This window comes from Sus scrofa, chromosome 4 (assembly GCF_054392235.1).
Source record: "Sus scrofa isolate SSC_HxYL_T2T_F1_AM1 chromosome 4, Sscrofa_HxYL_maternal_Yorkshire_Landrace_v2.0, whole genome shotgun sequence".
NCBI classification, from domain to species: Eukaryota; Metazoa; Chordata; class Mammalia; order Artiodactyla; family Suidae; genus Sus; species Sus scrofa.
This window is the reverse complement of record NC_139386.1, coordinates 88,132,618-88,154,114: the sequence shown is the minus strand read 5'-3', so window position 1 is coordinate 88,154,114 and position 21,497 is coordinate 88,132,618. Positions and strand designations below refer to the sequence as shown.

Genomic DNA, 21,497 nt, shown 5'->3' with positions numbered 1-21,497 from the left:
CGAGTCTGTCAGAAAAGTTCCACATACACAAAAAACAAACTAACAACAACAACAAAAACGACAACAACAACCAAAAACCCATAGGAAGGCCTGACTCTGGGAAACAGGGCTTTCACACACACACTTATAAGAAGCATGCAACTGAACGTGACAGAAGCTAATAGAGGAGGAAGAAAGGGTTGGATCCCTTTGCTCCCGTCTTTATTTACAGCAAAGGACAGAACACTTTGTCACCTTGGAAACAGCCAACAAAGGCAGTGTGTAAAGCTATAAGAAATCCCTGTCTGCTCTCTTGGAGGTGGCTGGGGCTAAGTAGTGGGGTGGGGACTCGACTGCCCTGGGTCTTGGGTATTGTGCAGTCAGGCAGGTTACTCCAGTTGGAAGGAAAGCTATTTGGCCTTTGATGGCTGACTACATATTATGTCTGTCTTTGTCTTCTGTATTCAGAGGTAGCACTACTGACAGAGAAGAGTGTGCCCACAGCATCCAAACCTGGAACCTACACTGGGGACAGTACAGTCTCTCTGCTGTATTGCTAGTCTTTACAAGTCTCATTGCAGTCAATGGTTTTACAGCTTGTCCCGCTTTGACTCTGAAAAAGCCATAACAACCTGGGAGATTTTGCTATCATTCCCAAAAGTCATCTGTGTGTTCCTGTTTGCATTATGTGTAGTTATTAATCTTCCTTTCTTGTGCTAAATTGTGTTAACATTACATTAGCAAAACTCTTCAAGAAGCTGATGTGCTTCTGTCATAGGCCAGAGGGAGATGCTAAAAGGACTGGTCACACGCATTACTGTGTTAGCTTGGAGACAGCGTGGTGTCTAATGCCATGTTGGTGTTACTTTAGCACTACCAAAAGGTTCTTGGCCTTTGAAATAGGGTTTTGATATTCTTGGACTCTCCAGATATTATCAGTTAGGCAACAGCACACAGTTGACAATAGCCCAGCATGTCTTTAGCCCCACTTGTGCAATACTTTTGCACCTGAGGCCATTCCAATGTGACTATTCAAAAATTGCATCAAAATTTTTTTTTGCATTTTGCTGTGGAATGCATGTATTTTTTTGTTTTAGATTAAACATTATTAAGCTCAAAACTATAATAATTTTCAGTCCATTAGGATACTAAACTCCAGGAAGTTACTGAGTGATGCAGCAGGTTAAGGATCCTATGTTGCCGCAGCTGTGGCCCAGGCTGCAACTGTGGCAGGATTTGATTCCTGTCCTGGAAACTTCCACATGCCGTGGGTGCAGCCGAAAAAACAAACAAAAAGAATACAAAACTCCAGAGTATTTACATTTTTACATGTAATACAGTTTAATTGCAATAACAACAGCTTAAAGGAAACCTGAGCTTTGGTTATATTCGGTTCGCATATAGTATATATTATGTGACCATAAAGAAGTCATTCATTCGTTCCTTCGTAAAAAAAAAAAATGGACTACAACAGACAAAAGAGACTACGAACGTATAACTAATGTGCCATTACTCTAACAACTTGGCTGTGGCAGACATGGCTAATCAATCATGGCCCTGATCTCTACTGATCCTGGAATGATCCTCAAGTTCCTTTTCAGCACAGAATGCCAGGCAGCTGCCACCACTCACTGGAACTGGCACTCGAGTTAAAATCTATGTAAAAGTCTAGGTCTAGACAATCTTAAAATATATGGGGGTAACATATGAAAGTGCTTTGCAAACTCTTATATGTTGTAAAAACTTAAGGTGTTATTGTTATTATAATGCTATTTAATGCTGTTACTATTGTTATAGAAAATCTGTGCAGATTGTGTTCAAGATATATGAGGTGCTGACTGTGGTTTGTTTCTTGCCAACACTGCCTACAGTTGTTGTTCTAGTAGCATCCAATAAATGTTTCTTGGAGTTCCCGTCGTGGCACAGTGGTTACCGAATCCGACTAGGAACCATAAGGTTGCAGGTTCGGTCCCTGCCCTTGCTCAGTGGGTTAACGATCCGGCGTTGCCGTGAGCTGTGGTGTAGGTTGCAGACGCGGCTCGGATCCCGCGTTGCTGTGGCTCTGGTGTAGGCCGGTGGCTACAGCTCTGATTCAACCCCTAGCCTGGGAACCTCCATATGCCGCGGGAGTGGCCAAAGAAATAGCAACAACAACAACAACAAAAAAAAAAAAAGACCAAAAAAAAAATGTTTCTTGCATTTTTTTTTTTTAAGTAAGCATATGCTATGAAAGCGGTTTCACAATGCAGAGAAAGAACTGCCTTGAATTGCCTGTGAAGCTATCCGGGAGTTTGAAGCCCAGCTTCACCATTTAATGAGTAAACACTGGGTTTCCACTCAAACTCCCTGAGCCTCAGTTTCCTTATCTATGAAATAGGCTCTATAATTTCTTCTTGGGGTCATTGAAAACTGTAAATGAGTTAACATGCATAAAGTAAAAAGCAAAAACTATGATTCATAAGCTGTGCTCTACAAATGTTAGGTCCTGAGGCTGGAAAATTGGTTCATAATGAGCACTCTAGGATTTTGGCTCACTTTCTATTTTAGCAAAAGATTGGTGAGCTTTAAGAGTCAGAAAACACTTTCAGACAGAAACTATTTTTTTCTTTTTTTTTTTTTTTTTTTAGGGCAGGAGATAAACACTTGCACTAAAATAACCATCTTCCTTCAAAACAAAAGTAAGAGCTGGAGTACAAGCCCTCCTTCACTTAACTCAATGAGATTTTGTAATTTCCCTTTATATAAAACATTTAGAAAATTTCAAGGGAACAATAACTCAAAACTTCTAATGCTGTGTGGATGACATTCAATAAAGGAAAAATGCTCCGTCAAAAATAACGTCCTTCTAACTCTGTGCTAAGATTTGAAACTGTCATATTATGTATGCACACTGCTTGATCATGTGGATGAGAATAATGCAAACCCAGCTCAGGATGCATATGTGACACTTTTCAGAGTGATCTGTGTCAGTGTTCCAAGAACCTCCTATAGAAGACTTCAAATGCTCAAATCTGGATACTTCTGCTATTTCCACCCCAAAGATGAGACTTTCAAAACTTCTCAGCTTTCTCCTTCCTCCACCACTCTTCCTCTTCTTTCCACCTCCGCACTGCCAACTTCATTATCAGTATATACTTTTTCTCATATTTGGAGTGCAAAGCCATTTAATTACTCTGGAAGGAAATTTTAAAGGTACAAGCTGTATACGGCAAGTTAAAATTACTAATACATAACTTAGTTTAACAATCTGTTTGAAATAGCTTGAATCACAGACCGTGCTTGTGTGGTAGCCCATTTAGGGAGCAAAACTTATTATCTTCTCCAAAAGTAATGATCTGTTATGGATCAATAATTAATGAAGAGTCTTAAGGTCCAAAAGTATCTATTCAGTATGTAGAGTTTCCTAAGCATTAAGGGAAGATATTCTTGAGCAAATGTGTTTTTAAAAATGTAAATAGATGTAATTAATCCCTGAATGTTAAGCCTGTGGTAAGCCATGTTTTTATGGAAGAGCCAAAATAAAAACATAAAAAGTTTGCAGTCCTCACTCTCTTATTTTTTTTCTACAGAGAAAATGTCTCCCCCCTTCTCAAAAAAAAATGGTATAAACTCAGAAAAAAAAAAATTGGAACTGCTTTGTAGCCAATAAATATAAGTATCTAGACGCATTAAGGAAGCAGCCAAATGGAGACATTTTCAATCTTATTATGAAATTAAATAAAAATGCAAGGCATATAGCCCTTAAGGCTCAAGATACTCATCATTTTTCTTTTCTTTTTTGTCTTTTTTCTTTTTTTAGTGCCACACCTGTGGCACATGGAAGTTCCCAGGCTAGAGGTCAAATTGGAGCTACAGCTGCCTGCCTACACCACAGCAACGCCAGATCTGAGGGGCCTCTGCAACCTACACCACAGCTCACAGCAACGCCAGATCCTTAACCCTCTGAGCAAGGCCAGAGGTCGAACCTGAGTCCTCATGGATGCTTGTTGGATTCGTTACCACTGAGCCACGATGGGAACTCCCATCACTTTTCTGAGTGTATAGTTTTTTTAATTCCTGTCTCTTCTAAATTATTGTTATGGGCAAATAACATGATTATATACCTGAAAACCATAGGAGATCACTCTTTAAATCACTGAATTCAGTATGGAGATGAGTTTAAAAATAAATTTAAATATTTGTATATACAATGCATACATGTATACGTACATATGCATATATATAAACACATTGATATATATGTATATGATGTGTATTTGTGTATATAAGAAGCCTTCTACCTCCGAAAGTTGAAATAGTTTTAAAATAATTTGTATGTAGAGGGAAATAACTATCTCCAATTAATCTCTTTTACTTAGAGAGACTTATGCAAGTGTGAGTGTTAAGAGGAAAAGAAAGATAGAAAATTTAAATCCTCACTGCTCTTTGTCACTAAAATGTGAGAATGGATGGCTTTTGCTTTATCAAGACCTAAATGTGTCTTTGGATGTATAAAGGTGAGCCAGGCATATGCAGAGGTTGCAGAGTGAAATTACTCAAAATACACCATAAAGGGAATAAGAAAAAGATTTGGAGTTCCCTTCTTGGCTCAGCGGTTAATGAACCTGACTAGGATCCATGAGGATGCAGGTTTGGTGGGTTAAGGTTCTGGTGTTGCCGTGACCTGTGATGTAGGTTGCAGATGCGGCTGGGATCCAGCATTGCTGCAGCTGTGGTGTAGGCTGGCAGCTGTACCTTCAATTCGACCCCAAGCCGAACTCCCATATGCCATGGGGGCAGTGCTAAAAGCAAAAAAAAAAAAAAAAAAAAAAAAGGAAAATGTTTAATTTCCACTATGGGGCCTATGAATTGTTTAGATAATTGTGAAAAAGAGAAGAGACCATGGTGTTGGGATAAAAGTGAGATCCAGAGGTCAAGGAGAGCAGAGCTTAATGTCAGAAGGGACTGTGAGACCATAAGCTTCCCAGAGTTTGCAGAATTATACTGAAGGAAGCAGAAAGCCAGGCATTTCAGTCAGCACCAAGTTTGACTTAGGAGTCTTAAGGCAATTATGTTTAAATCTCAAATGAATAGATACCCATTTATATTTTTTTAAACATTGAATCAAGTCTGGAGAGTATGCACCAAACTATTTCCAGTTATAACTACAACTCATTCCCAGAGATTCATTATGTTCAGAATGGGGATCCTGGATATGTTTGTTTAAAAGTTTATTGAGGAAAGTTACCAAACTTTGATAGGAGAAATAAAGGACTTAAATATATACAAGTATGTAACAAGTTCATAAACTGGAATATTGGGTTTTGTAAAGATGTCTAATCTCCTAAGAGTAGTCTAGAGATTTAATGTAACCTCCATCAAAATTCTGACGTGTTTTTTCAGGAAAGCAACAATCTGGTTCCAAAATTCATATGAAAATGCAAAGGGCCAAGAACACCCAAGGCAATCTTAATGAAAAAGAATAAAGTTAGAAGACCCTTATGCTACCAGATATCACGATTTATTATAAAGCTAAATAAATTACTGTAATAATGGTAGAGAAAGAGATAAGTAGATGAATGGAACACAGTAAAAGTTCCAAAAGCAAAGTCACACAACTGATTTATGACACAGGACTTATGACAAATGTATCAACTGCAAGAGAGCAGATAAAGTTTGGTCTTTTCCATAAATAGTGCTGGGTCAGTTGGTTTGTATCCATAAGGGGTAAAAATGAATGTTGACTTCTACCCCACACCACCCACAAAAAGTCAATTCTAGACTCATGTTTGATGTAAATGTGAAAGATAAAACATTAAAAAATAAAATAATGCTGTCTGGAAGCTAACACTGGAAAATACATTTGTGACCTGACAGAATCCTACCTCCCCAAAGCAATGTGAACCGCTTAGGCTAGAATTCCCAACAATTCTGGCTTATCTGGGACAGTCCTCATTTTAGCATTAACATTCCATGTCCTGGCAAACCCCTTAACTCCAGCCAAACTGGGGTGTTTGGTCACCTATAAGGGAAAAGATTGACAAAGGAGACTACTGCAAAACTAAGAACTTCTGCTCATCAAAAGACATTGAGACAGGCTGGGACCTGGGACCTGAGACCCTTTGCTCCAGAGCTTGCACCTGGACAAGTGTCTCCTAGAGCAACAAAAGGCAAAGAAACGATGTTGGAGCCCCTGTTGTGGCTCAGTGGTGACAAACCCGACCAGTATCCATGAGGATGCGGGTTTGATCCCAGGCTTCACTCAGTGGGTTAAGGATCTGGCTTTGCTATGGCTGTAGTGTAGGCCAGAAGCTGAAGCTCCGATTTGACCCCTAGCCTGGGAACGTCCATATGCCAAGAGTGCGGCCCTTAAAAGAAAAAAAAAGACAAAAATAAATAAATAACTGTGTGCATGGGCAGTTGGGGAAAATGATGGGTAACAGGATACAAAAAGGCCAAAAATCAAACAACCATTTTTGAGGAGCAAGGAGAAAATCAGGGCACTGCACATACCCCCTGCACAAAACACCACCAAACGTGTGGGCAAACCACCTAAGCCACCTCTCTGGCCAACCCCTAGAGCTACCCTCACCCCATATAAGGAATGAGCTCTTCCTGAAAGAGACACTGGTGGAATGAGAGCTTTCCTTTCCATCAGCTGAACACCCAGCATGGCAAAGTCACAGGAGGTGCATAAGCTGTTTGGCTTGTCCAGGAGCTTGGGGCTCTTGACAGCCTTAGAAGGCTACCTGCTCCTGTACAGAGAGGAACATGAAAGGACAGCTTCAAATGGAATTGTTGATGCTTTGCAGTGATGGGGATTGGTGCTATGAATAGGAATTTGGGGATTATTGTTGGTAATTTGAACTTCTTTTTACCCATTGGCCAGTAGGGTCTTGAGCCATGTTGGGGTATATGGTATCAACTTGGTTTATGTAGTTTAATTATTTTTTAAATGTTATTGGAGTATAGTTGCTTTATAATACTGTGTTAGTTTCAGGTATTCAACAAGGTGATTCAATTATACAAATACATATGTTCATTCTTTTTCAGATTCTTTTCCCATACAGGTTATTACAGAATGTATATAGTAGTATGTGTATGTTAATCCCAGACTCCTAATTTATCCCCCCTACCCCCACCCATGTTTCCCTTTTGGTAACTATAAATTTGTTTTTGAAATCTGAATCTGTTTCTGTTTTGTAAATAAGTTCATTTGTATCATTTTTAAATTAGATTCCAGGAGTTCCCATTGTGGCTCAGTGGCAACAAACCTGACTAGTATCCACGAGGACACGGGTTCAATCCCTGGCCTTGCTCAGTGGCTTAAGGATCCAGCATTGAGGTGAGCTGTGGTGTAGGTCACAGATGTGGCTTGGATCTGGCATTGCTGGCAGCTACACCTCTGATTTGACCCCTGGCCTGGGAAATTCCCTATGTGATGGGTGCATCCCTAAAAAGACAAAATAAAATTAAATAAAATTAAAAAGATTGCACATATAAGTGATATCATAAGGTATTTGTCTTTCTCTGACTTACTTCGCTTAATATGATAATCTCTAGATTGACGCATGTTGCAGCAAATGGCATTATTTCATTCTTTTCTGTAGCTGAGTCATATTCCACTGTGTGTGTGCATGTATATATATACATATATATATTCTTTATCCATCCTTCTGTCAATGGACATTTAGTTTGCTTCCATGTTTTCACTATTGTAAGTAGTACTGAGGTGAATGTTGGGGTGCATGTAACTTTTTTTCATTTTTAAAGTTTTATTGAAGTATATTTGATTTACAATATTATTGATTTACAATAAATTCTGCTGTACAACAGTGATTCGGTTATACATATACACACAACCATTCTTTTTCAGATTCTTTTCCCATGTATATTATTACAGAATATTGAATAGGGTTCCTTGTGCACACTCAACCTGTCCCCTTTGGTAATCGTAAGTTTGTTTTCAAAGTCTATTTCTGTTCTGCAAATTATGCCCTTTTTAATGTGGCTTATTTTTTAAAACAGACAAAAGAGGATTCAATTATAATATATAATAGAATGCTCACTTATTTCACAATGTTAGGAAATGTGATATTCCACAAGTAAGTCAATTTTCCAAATGATTTAAACAGCTCTTTAAGATTTATAACATTTTAATCTTTCTGATGGAAAACCTGCCAGAACACATTGTACAATGTGTTACTTTCTTAAGCAGAAAAAAGATGAATTTAACCATTCCTTGGTATCTCCAAGTCTCATGAGCACTGATTACTTTTGGTATGTAGTATGGTAAGCCCCTGATATGTATAGGGCTATAATCTCCTAAAAGAAACCATACCTAGACTGCCATGCTTTCTGAAGTCTAATTTCCACTTTTGGTAGTTAGTCATTGTTGTTAGGCTGTTAATAGACATTTTTTGCTTCTCTTGGGGAGACAGTATCTAGGAATCTTCTTTACCTCCCTCATCATTTTACTTTGATATTAAATCTGCTTTGGATCTACAAGTTGCATGGCTCTTGTGAAAATTCTGCCTAAAAAGGCAACAACAACAAAAAATTGGGTTCTAACTTCTGACAGAGGGTTAGAAAGAGTTGCCTGGGAATGAGGTACAAGTCTTTAAGATGTTATTTGTTTATTTGGTATTTTAAGTGAACTTTGGGTCTTGGCTGTGTTCCCCCAAATTGAAGTTACTGGACTAAGGACTTCCAGAGAAGTGGTTTTTAGTGTATGTGTAATTGAGATCCCGTGGAGAGAGGAAGAGATGTCTATAGCCCTCTATCTCACCCCGATCAACATTATCCTATTCATTTTATGGAAATTGTAGCTAATATTCTGAATTAATTAGATTGCACAATCAGTTTCAAAAGCATAATGCAGCAGTGTATGAAATTTAATAGTGTATAAAACTTGTTATGGAAATTTAAAATTTTAGGGCCTAGATGAAATTCAAATATGAATTTTGTATGAAGAAATGAAACAAAATCATTTTGTTCAGGTAATTTGCTTTATTACAAGGGAGAACATCCACAGCATCATTTAAATACTATACTATTCATCACATGCAATGTTTCCCAGCAAACTAATTTTAGAGAGACTCCAGACTCGATAAATATCAAAAGGGTATAACATTGTCCCGCCTCTGCTTGTTTTCCTTCTGAAGATCAGCAGGCTTAATAAAAACAGATTTCCTAAAATAAGCATTATCATATGCAGAGAAGACTGGAAATCATAAATGATGTGAGCAACTTCCCTTGATTATGACAGGAAGCCCGCATATGTAATCTTTGTAGCGAATAAACATCTTCAATTTCTTGTATTATATCATCCAATTCCAGGAAAACATTATCATAATATGAAATAGATGAGAAAGTAAATAGCAATCAGAACTATCTGGCAATGAGAAACACGAGGTTTTCTCTCTCCTGAGTTGGCGTGGCCTGGCTTAGTGAGAATAGAAGATGTAACGTGGTCCTGGGTTCAAATCTTAGTGTCTGTGTGACTTTGGGCAAGTTACTAAATTTCTTTGAACCTCAATTCCTCTAATCACACAATAAAAATGATCCTTCCTTCCCAAGGATGATCTTAAGGGAGATAATGCATATTTAGCACTTTCCTCCACCCTAAAAACCCTCTACTTGGAAACTGTAGTCTTATAGTGAGAGTGTGCTGCTATTCACCTCCAGCCCCAGCTCCCCTCTTGTGTGTCTTATCTTTGTAGGACCATTCCAACCCCCCAGCCAGGAAGCTAGTGGTTCTCCAAGACTCTTTCCTTTCCTTCCTCCCACTGGCTCCCAATTCGTGTCTGAGTTAGGAGTCAGATACATCTATTTTGAGGTAGCCTGATCTATGTGGACTTCATACTGTGTACTTAACCTACACTGGTGAATTTTTCTGAGGGAAAGGAATTATATGCCCTATATCTGGCAATGAGATCTATGGAACTGAAGTAAATAAAAGAGTAGAGGAATAGCTCAATAAATCCCAGTTTGCTGTCTCCCTACGCCTGTGCTCAAGATGCTAAATTGTGTGGCTCTTGTACCGCTGGCTCTTGCCCTGCCAACCCATGTAGGACTAGTCCCTGTGGGTATTCCTGGTGGGACCTTGTGGGTGGGTCCCATGATCCTACCACCTCCTGCAACAACAGGGAGAATAGAGAAAACATTGCGACTCCCATTTTACATAGGAGACCTGAAGCCCAGGCATTCAAGTCTCTTGCTCACTGAGGCTGAGCAGTGAGTGAGAGGCAGAATGGGATTGTCTCAGATCTAACAGATGTCAGAACTCACCTAAGCTTCACATTCCATTCCCTTCTCAAATACATCTGATCAGTTACCCATGGCCTCTGCTATTTTATACCCTTTTGTCTATGTAAGCTTCTCTCTCTAAGCACCGCTATTGCTTTTGGTTGGTGCTACTGGTCTCTTTGCTAAAGCATTGCAGTCCTTGCTTTGCCAGAGTGAGCAGAGTTCTCTCTCTCTTTTTTTGCATTACATTCTATCAGAGCAGTATCAAAACTCCTTGTGTCTCAATGTCCTGTGGAAAGTTTCATGAGATGGTCTTTAGAGACAGAGCTGAAATTCATCAGGTAAGACATGGCGAAGAGCTGGCATCTACTCTAATGGGTAGGTTGACTGTTCTGTCTAGTCAACACTTGGACCACACTGGGTGTTAAATATTTTGAATATCACCTCTGGTTCCAGAGCTACCTCTCCACAGGAATCCACAGTTGAGTGTTCATGGGAATCTGAACAAGACATTTAACCTGAGTAATGGATACCATCCTCAAATCATAGTTACTTATCCCCTTGAAAGATGGCTTGTGATATACTGTCAGGTAGCTTTGGATGTATGGTCAAGCCGAAAAGTGCCAGGATCATTTAGGAGGTTTTTCTCCCGGAAGTTTCCTTGGGTCTTCAAGCAAACCGACATCTCTTGATCTACCACATTCTGTTAGATATGCCCAGACACAGCTGAGCATTAATGGTAGTCACAGCTTGGGCTCAATCTGAGAGGTCCGAGTCACTTGACTGTAATGAGAGGAAGATGGGCATCATGGTTAGTTTACATTTCAGGATAAGTAGTAATAGCAAGAAACTTCCTTTGTATTAAAATCTTCTGTGCTTATAATTTTTTTTTGTCTTTTTTTTTTTTTTTTTTTTTAGAGCCACACCCACAGCATACGGAAGTTCCTAGGCTAGGGGTTGAATCAGAGCTGTTGCTGCCAGCCTACACCACAGCTCACAGCAATGCCAGATCCTTAACCCACAGAGCAAGGCCAGGGATCGAACCCGAAACCTCATGGTTCCTAGTCGGATTCATTTCCACTACGCCACGACAGGAATTCCTGTGCTTGTAATTTTGCTGATCTCTTGTAACTCAGTTTTAATTTTATACATTTCAAGATAACTTGCTAGTTGCATACGAATTCATAGTTGTTATAGCTTCTTAATGGATTAGCCTTTTGTTATCACGTATTTTTATTCCTTTTGCCTTAAATTCCAATTTTTCTGATAATATTACCAAATAGCTTTCTTATAAAGGAATTAATTCATGTTTTCTTCTAGAACTTTTTATTTTTTACATTTAAATCTTGGAATCATTAAGAATTGATCCTGGTCTAGGTTTGAAGTACAGATCCAATTTTTTAAAATTAATGTAAGTTAGGAGTTCCCGTCGTGGCGCAGTGGTTAACGAATCCGACTAGGAACCATGAGGTTGCGGGTTCGATCCCTGCCCTTGCTCAGTGGGTTAACGATCCGGCGTTGCCGTGAGCTGTGGTGTAGGTCGCAGACGAGGCTCGGATCCCGCGTTGCTGTGGCTCTGGTGTAGGCCGGTGGCTACAGCTCTGATTCAACCCCTAGCCTGGGAACCTCCATATGCCGCGGGAGCGGCCCAAGAAATAGCAACAACAACAACAACAACAACAAAAAGACAAAAGACAAAAAAAGACCAAAAAAAAAAAAATTAATGTAAGTTAAAAATAATTTTAAAATAAATGAATATACATTTAATTTCATTTAATATTAACTTAATATTTTAAAGATATGTGTGATACATATTAATACACACATATATCTTGTTTTTGAAATATATATATTTCTATGCATACATATATACATATTTGTTTTGAAGTCACTCTCTCTCTTTCTTTGGCTGTTTAATGGTTCAGGGGTTACCTCCGTACCACTTTCTAAACATCTAGTCCAAATCTAGGTCTTCTGATGGCAGTTAGGGGCTTCTACAATGCTAGTACCATCTAGGGAGCGATTCTACTCACTTCCTGGTTGCAAGGCTCCTCAACTTCCTATAAAGCCATAGCCCCAGGCAACAGTCCAGCAGCAGTGTTACTCCACCTTCATCTACAAAGGTGTGTGGAAGAGTAAAATGACACAGGTAGAAGGTTGCTTGTGAGTAACAGGAAATGTTTGTAAATAGCTTGCGTTCAACAAGAGAGGTGTGAGTAAACCACAGTTTGTGCCTGCAATGAAGTACACACAGCCATGAAGAAGAGTGAAATCTCCAAGTCCCAATATGGCATGATTTTCTGAGCAAACAGTTAAGTGAAAAAAATCCAGTTACAGAACAGTATATATGGTGTCTATTTTTTGCAGAAGAAAGAGAGAGAAATGTGAATTTATATGATTGCAAGAAGAGATACTGAGAGACTAAGCAACAGATAAATAAAAATGGTTTCCTAAAAAGGAGGGGAAGTGGAATAAACATGAGAGAATTCCTTATATCATAAAACTCCATAGTCTTGATTATTTTTTTTATTTATTTAATTTTTGGGGGCTTTTTTTAGGGCCGCACTTGTGGCACATGGAAGTTCACTGACTAGGGGTCAAATCAGAGCTATAGCTGCTGGCCTACGCCACAGCTACAGCAACTCGTGATTTGAGCTGCATCTGGGACCTACTCCATAGTTCATGGCAATGATGGATCCTTAACCCACTGAGCGAGGCCAGGGACTGAATTCGCATCCTCATGGATAATAGTTGGGCTCATTTCCACTGAGCTACAACAGGATCTTCTAGTCTTGAATTTTGATTTATGTAGGATATATCTATGTAAGAAGACATGTAAGATTTATGGAAAATAAAATTATAACAAACCCCATCAATTACAAAAGGTGAGTCTGTGTATGTGTGTGTGTGTTTTGGGGGGCAGGGCAAGGATGCATCAAGTGATGAGCCTGGCTCTGGATCTTCCTCTTATAGCACTAAAATCCCACACCCCACTGCTTTTCTCCAGGCCTGCAGCCCAACCAGCCCACAGCAATAGACCCACTCGTGTGCTCTTCCCAATTCATAGAAATGACAACTGGGGGCTCATTTCTTTATGATTTTCCACGTAGCTTATCTATCACTGGTGTTTTTTGTTTTTTGTTTTTTCTTTTTAGGGCTTAACCTGAAGCAAATGGAAGTTCCCTGGCTAGGGGATAAATCAGAGCTGCAGCTGCCAGCCTATGCCACAGCCACAGCAACACCAAATCTGAGCCATATCTGTAACCCATGATGCAGCCTATGGCAATGCCGAATCCTTAGCCCACTGAGCAAGGCCAGGGATAGAACCCACATCCTCACAGGGACAAAATTGGGTTCTTAACCTTCTGAGCCACAGCAGAAACTCCCACTGCTGTATATTTAGAGCAAAGGAAATGCTGGGATGTGTGATCCTTCTGTGCCCAGGGAAATCCCTTTCCTTTTACGCTTTCCTTTAATGCTTATTATTGAAAATCTCTTTAAAATATTTATTTTCCTGCCTTATAAAGTCTATTATACTTAGAACAACTAAATATTTCTTGGCTGATAAAACATATTAGATCAAGTTTCTGAAACTTAATTTTCAATACAAAGTTCCAATTTTACAGATTTAATATGCCATTGATTGTAAGATTTCCATTATTTTATATACTATTAAAAATACTGCCAATTAAACTATGACACACTGCTTTCTTATATCTCTTGTAAGATACATCTTGATTTCAGAGATATTGAAATATGAAAAAATGTGCATCTTAGTAGATGTAGAGCTGGAAGATAAAAATTTGAATTAAATGTGTATCCACCCCAAGGTGTTCCAAAAACCAAAATGAAGTGTTTCGCCTAAAGTAATGCTAAGTGCTTGGTGGGTATTTGATGAATGCTTATGAGAGAATAAAGCCTTCTTACATGCATTGGATGGTCACTAAAATATAAGGGCTAAGTATGCAAAAAAATGTTTTTAATTGCTAAACATAGAATATATCTAGGCCTGTGCTATAATATTAACTATAAAAAGAAAACAAAAAATAATGAGTATGATATAGCCCTGCCCTTGAATATTCTATACTCTAGCAAAAGAGACAAATGTAACAAACATCGTCCGACATTGGGAGTGAGGTCAGGACTGAAGGTGTAGATTTGGGGGCTGGCCTCAGAGAGATAACAGTGAAAATTGTGGGTACAGATAATGACATCAAACAGGATTGCAGCAGTGAAGAGAGGGGCAAGGGCAGATCCTTGGAGAGTACCTGTATTACATGGGAAGAAGGGGACCCAGTGAAGAAATCCTAGACATGTTTAGAGAGAGAAGATGTAAAATTAGAGAGCAATTTGTCACTGAAGCCAGTTAGAGAGACGGTTTTAAGAAGGAAGGAACTATCACTATTGTCTAATTGCTGAGAGATGGGACAAGATGAGGGATGAAAGTGTTATCAGATTTGGCAGTTGAGAGGTCATCAGTGACTTCTAATAAAGCAATTTCAGGAAAATGACTGGAGCAGATGTCAGACTATAATAAGTTGATGAGTAAATGCAGGAAGAGTTTATTTAGGAAAAGCTTATGAGGAAGGATAGGAAGAGGCAGGAAAAAACAGGAAGGGCAGAAACAAAATCAATGAATGTAAGGGGAAAATAGCAAAACACGGAAACAAAGCAAAGGGCTAAATGTGTAGATGAAGTAGGAGGCAGATTGGAGAGACGGATGGCAGCCAAGCCACAGAGCTAATCTGGGATCTTAGAGAATGTATGGGATCAGGCAGTCTGTGGTTCAATTCCTAGCTCTATTCCTTACTGTATGCACTTGGGCAAGTTACTTTACCTCTCCCCTTCAGATATTAAGAATTCTCAGAAAAGAGACAAATACTCCAAAACACTCCTACGGTAAATATGATACACTTCTCAGGAGTTTTTTCCTCTATATAATTTTAATGTAGGCTGATGACATAAGTCCAAAGCATAATTCAAGAAAAGAACGTACAAGGGGACAAAATGATATACTTCAAGTGCATAGCTTTCTGGTGGTTTGGCTTTTAAGAATTGGAATTACAAGTGGATTTCATCCTGCATGCCAATGCTGATGAGATGCCAATGACTGCCTGAAATGCTGGTTGGAAAGAATCATGTTTGAGCAAGGTTCCTCTAGGCTCAGCATGAGAAAAGGTTATGGATTAAATAAGTTGGCCAGGAGCTTGGAAGGGACAGTTATAAGAGTAGTGCAATGAATTTGCTGACCCTGAGCCAGAGGGGAAAGTGGGTTACACATCCATCAGATAATTCTCCATCCATGATATTGAGCTTTTTGTTAAGTATTAGCTTGTAAAGATTTCAGTGTAATTTCCTGAGTACACATACTCTACACTGTACATTAAGGGTAGAAACATAAATCGTAGCTGTCATCTACAGTAAGTAGTTTTGACATATTTTATGAATGTTAAGCTATGTGATCAGGATATATTCACTAATTTAATAGAGGCCATCTCCACTTGCTTATGGAGGAGAACCATGGAAATATCTGATGCAGATCAAAATCTTCCTTGGGGAGTTCCTGTCGAGGCTCAGCTGAAACAAATCTGACCTGTATCAATGAGGATGCAGGTTCAATCTCTGGCCTCGCTCAGGGAGTTAAGGATCCAGTGTTGTTGTGAGCTGTAGTGTAGGTTGTAGACTCAGCTCGGATCTGGCATTGATGTGGCATAGGCCAGCGGCTACAGCTCCCATTCGACCGCTAGCCTGGGAACTTCCATATGCCACAGGTGTGTCCCTAAAAAGACAAAAAAAAAAAAATCTTCCTTGGAAAAACTTCTAGGTACATTGTAAGACATGGAGGAGAAGGAGATTGAAATCCCAATGCTTCATATACAATGGTCATGATCATTTTATCTTGAAAACTTTTTTTTTTTGGCCATGCCCTTGGCACATGGAAGTTCCAGAGCCATGGTTAAAATCCGCACCACAACAACAACCCAAGCCACTGCAGTGACAATGCTGAATCTCCAGAGCCACAAGAGAACTATGTTGAAAACATTTTAAAGTCACTGTTGCCAAGCTTGCTAAACTTCAAAGAAGTATTCATAGATATGTGTACCTTTAAGCAATGAAACATCTTGGTTGAATATTCAAGGACAATAAATTTAATGTATACATGCCTATTACATATAATTTTTCTAAAACAGTGATACCATATTTTCAAATGAAATTTTATCTTGAATTCCAAAATAGGTAAAGCAGAGCCATTCCAGTTAAGAGGAGGTATCAGGATTGGTCTTTATCCTACCTTAAGGCCAGGGCTGAGGGCTTAATGAAACATGGCTTGAAAGCCCTGCTATAAGATGAATTACTTATGAATTACACTCCAAGTTCACTAAAGAAATTAATTTGCTCTATTAGATGATAATCTTTAAGAACAGCTAAAATATTGCAGATATTTATTAAAAATGATAATTTTCCATTTATTCACTCAAGATAACTACAATCATTAAAATCCATTTCCCAGAGTCTGATTCTTCAGTCTGGAACAAAACTATGTAGCAGAGCCAAGAGTTAAGTTCAGTTCAATGAAGTCTGTGCCAGGCCCAGTCCCAATCCCTGTCTTCCCATCAGCTGTGGAAAAGATCTGATTGGCTTGTTGCTCCTAACATGGTCTGGTCTCTTGAGAACAACAGTACTCCATGGCCCAAGAAAGCTGCAGGAATTTTGGTCTTCACTTCTGCATTCCAGGCAGTAGGAAGGAAAAAAAAAAGGGGAGGAAGAACAGAAGAACTGCTTCTTTTAAGTGTTCTCCTAGAAAGTCCACCCCAAAACTCCTTAAAAGCAAAAGCCAAAATTTAGTCACATGGCCACACTTAGCTGTGAAGGCTTATGTGTTGCCCTGCTGCAAAATAGATTGATATATTCACATCCATACATTATAACTGTTAACCAAGAAACATTCACAATATTAACTTCTAGGTAGGCTCATCATATCCTTGTATCATTCCTACACCTGTGTGTGTGTAATGTGTGATTATAATGCATAAAACCATATGTAGAGGTTTGTGTTACCACCAGTAGAATCATGATACAGAACAACTCTATTGCCCAAAAAACCCTCCTATACACCTATCTCTTATAGTTGCACCTTCTCTCACCATTACCTCCTGGCAGTTATTGATCTGTTTTCCATCACTATAGTTTTGTTATTTCAGGAATGTCATAGAATGGAATCACAGAGTATGATTCCTTTTGAGATTTCCTGCTTTCACTAATTATAATACCTTTGAGATTCATTGAAGTTGCTGCGTGTGTCAATAATTCATTCTTCTTTACTGCTGAATATTTCCAGTTATGAATGTACCCCAGTTTGTTTACCCATTCACTTGTTGAATGACCTTTGGACTGTTTCTAGTTTTTGGCAATTATAGTAGAGTTGCTATTTGTGTAATTTTTGTGTGAACATAAGTGTGCATCCATATGTATATTTTTATTATATTGAGATTACAGATAGGGACATCATGTGTTAATATGCTCTCTTCCCACATGAACTATATGCACCTCCAGGATTTTGCCTGATCCAAAGTAAGCAGCATAGTGTTATGGTTAAGAGTGCAGTCCCTGACCTGTGTTTAAATCTCAGCTGGTGGTATGACATTGGGCAAGTTACTTATCACCTCTATACCTCAATTTCCTCCACCCTGGAAAATGGAAGCTGCTGACATAATCTACACATTAGTTCCTTTACCTGTGGAGTGAGGGTTATTATCGTGGGAAAAGGCAAGCGGAAGCCACTAGATTTGCCTCTGTCTAAGAAAATAATAAGCCAAAAGGAACACTTCATTACTGGAGGAATTGCAGAGATTTGTGCCACCATCAAGTATACGAAAGATGTAGGAGTGGTTATTCCCACCGCATTCCCATTTAATTCTCCCATTTGGCCTATCCAGAAGACAGATGGATCTTGGAGAATGACAATGGATTACTGTCAGCTTAAGTGGGTAGTGACTCCACTTGCAGCTGCTGTACCAGATGTGGTTTCAATGGTTGAGGAAATTAGCACACCCCCTGGAAACTGGTATGTACCTATTAATCTGGCAAATGCCTTTTTCTCCATCTCTGTCAATAAGGCCCACAAGAAGCAGCTTGCTTTCAACAAATACACCTTCACTGTCCTACCTTATGGGTATGTCAACTCTCCAGCCTTGTGTCATAATTTAGTTCTCAGGGATCTTGATCTCCTTTCCCTTTCAAAGCTATCACACTAGTCCATTAAATTGACGGCATCATGCTGATTGGACCTAGTGAGCAAGAAGTAGCAACTGCTTCAGACTTACTGGTAGGACAGTTGTGCATCAGAGGGTGGGAAATAAACCTGACATAAATTCAAGGGCCTTCTACCTCAGTGAAATTTCTAGAGGTCCAGGTGTGGGGCAGGTCAAGATATCCCTTCTAAGGTGAAGGTTAAGTTGTTGCATCTGGCTCCTCCTACAACTAAAAAGGGGCACAATGCCTAGTAGGCTTTTTTGGATTTTGGAGGCAACATATCCTTCAAATGACTCAAAAGTTGTTACTTTGGAATGAGATCCAGAATAAGAGAAGGTTCTGCAACAACTGCAGACTGCTGCGCAAGCTGCTTTGCCATTGGGCCATATGATCCAACAGATGCAAAGGTCCCTGAGGTGTCCATGGCTGACAGGGATGCTGCCAGTTTCCAACAAGTGAATCAAAGCTCATTAGGATTTTAGAACAAAGCCCTGCCATCCTCTATAGATAACTACACTCCATTTGAGAAATAGTTCTTAGCCTGCTACTGGATTTCGGCAGAGGTTGAATGCTTAATCATGAGCCACCAAATTACCATGAGACCTGAGCTGCCCATCATGAACTGGGTATTCTCTGATTTGTGAGGAGATGCACAGCACTCCAAAAGAACTCCTTGAGTCTTCTAACTTATACAGACAGTAATCGAGGTAATGAGTATAGGAGTGGATGTTAAGAAAGGATAACAGTGGGACAAACATAAAGTTGAATCAAGCCTTTGGCCTTGGCCTGGAACTTACACCATTGGCTCTTCTGGTTCTTAGGCCTTCAGACTGCCAAAGTGGGAACTTCTCAGCCTTCATAATGTATGAATAGAAATGTATTTCTCTTTACAAGAAATCTCTTTCATATACATAATGAAGTTATATATATAAATCTCCTGTTGGTGTTGTTTCTCCAGAGAACCCTGACTAAAACAAGCAAATTATGTAACATCTTGATGTCTCAATTTCCCCATCCTGGGTAATTGGGATAAACAGCGTTCCCACCTCCCCAGAGCTGTGAGGACACACTAAGTTTGCGGAGGTCAAAGCAGTATCTTACACATTTTCATATCCTTAGCACCTAGTAAAGTTTATGGCAGAATGTAGATGTTCATAAATGTTTGCTGAATAAATGACTTTATAAAACTTTAAAATAATCCTAACATATGTAACTGTATTATTCATTATTTTTATTCAACAAATATTTATGGGTACCTACTACGGCCAGGTATTGTGCTAGGCCCTGGGCCTACATTTCGAAACATAAATATTATCATTAAGAAGAAAATGAATCATTGATACAGACTATTTTAAACTATTTTTTTCTCACAGAGCTATCTTCCTTACATAAAAATTCATTTCCTTAAAATTTCCTTTTATGGAAATGAAATAATAATGAATAGCATATGCATTGTCCTCAATTACTTTTTCTAAGTGATATTAATTTACTTTTTGAAACAAAGAGCAAAACAAAAATTAAACAGAAAAATTTAATAAGCATACTTTGGTTCTTAGTGGAGATGATTTCAAATTTGTTACCCTCAGAGCAGGTGCATGTACTTGTTTTAAATAGGTTGATAATTCTGAGACTTCCTCCAGTAATGATGGTAAATATAACTCAGGCGAATTTACAGATTAATTGTAACATGATTAAATTTTGCATTTCCTTCACTGAGTGCTGGTTGGTGTAGGCTGAAATAATTAGATTATAGGGTAGCCCAATTATTTGGTTTAAACAGTCATGCATACACCCTGGGGCTTAATTACCATGAACAAGTCAATACCACCCCAAATTCACTGGCTGTCACTGACAATAACTTTAACGTATTTGCACAGTGTAAGGAATTCAAAGAATAGACTAAGACCCATGATTAAAAATTTAGCCGTTAAAATAACTGCTATCTTCTAGATACGATTTTTTTTTTCCTATGTAGAAGTGGTAATTCTTTCCAATTTAAACTTTACAGTCATTTTTCTTAAGACAGACTATCAAGAATTGTTTGGTTTTTTTTAAACTTTTCTTTGGTGACCATGAATTACAGTTCACTTCTCTTAAAAAAAAGTGAAAAAATCATAAGGCTTTATTAAAAATTCTTCAAATAATTAGACCTGAGTTTTGCCCAGGAAAATCTACCATTAACGATAAAGAAATATCAGAACATAATGACTAGTTACAAAGAAAGATATTTACAACAGAAAATGCGTACTTATATTGACTCTGAGAAAGAACAAAGTAAAATTCATGATGTAGCTACCGCTGACTTAGACATTTTTCAATTTACTAGGTCATGAGTTTCCAGTTTACTGCTAGGTTTTAAAAGTTGTTCCTAAGTGAAAGGAAGTATGCCCATCCGTAAACCAGGGTTCGGCTATTTGTTTCGATCTGGTGAGCGGCGATCGAGGCGCGTGAAAGCCTCAAGAAAATGTAGGAGCGGGAATTGGCGACTTAATAAAACTCCCAGCTCCCGAGGACGCTGGTCGGGTGTTAGAAACAAATAGAGCAGAAGAGATGTGGGGCTAATTAAAACACAGGACACTCCCCCTCGCGTTAGCCCGGGCCAGGTCTCTAGCAGCATTCGCAAAGTTGGGGGCGGGGACTAGTTCGGATTCAAATTTAAAGCGGGATGCCCGCGCGTGGCTCAGCAGGTGCCTCCAGCCCGGCTCCCTGCGGCGGGCGTTTCCGCCCCTACCTGCCCACAGGGCCGGAAATTACCTAGCAGGGAAGCGGCCCCTCCTTTGTTGTCACTGTTTCAACTACGTGGAAAGCCTTAAAAAGTGCGCAGCCAAGAGGACGAGGGTTGGTCTACGCACCAATACTCCACGCTCCTGGCCGCTGTGTCCCCTGCCCTTCTTTTAGAATGCCACTGGGGGAAGCCAGAGTAAAACCGGGAAGGCACTGGGGCGGGAGAAGTGGGGGTTGGAAGAAGGCACAAGTACTCCCGGTACTACACTTCACAGGTTGTGCTTCAGAAGGGAGCCAGAGCTCGCGCAGGCGCA

The 21,497-nt window shown here is 39.3% G+C and overlaps 1 protein-coding gene across 4 annotated transcripts in view; it reads left to right on the top strand.

Moving 5' to 3' along the window:
* The window catches only part of RCSD1 (RCSD domain containing 1), a 501,912-nt gene that overhangs the window by 28,119 nt on the left and 452,296 nt on the right, over positions 1-21,497 (top strand). The window lies entirely within an intron of this gene.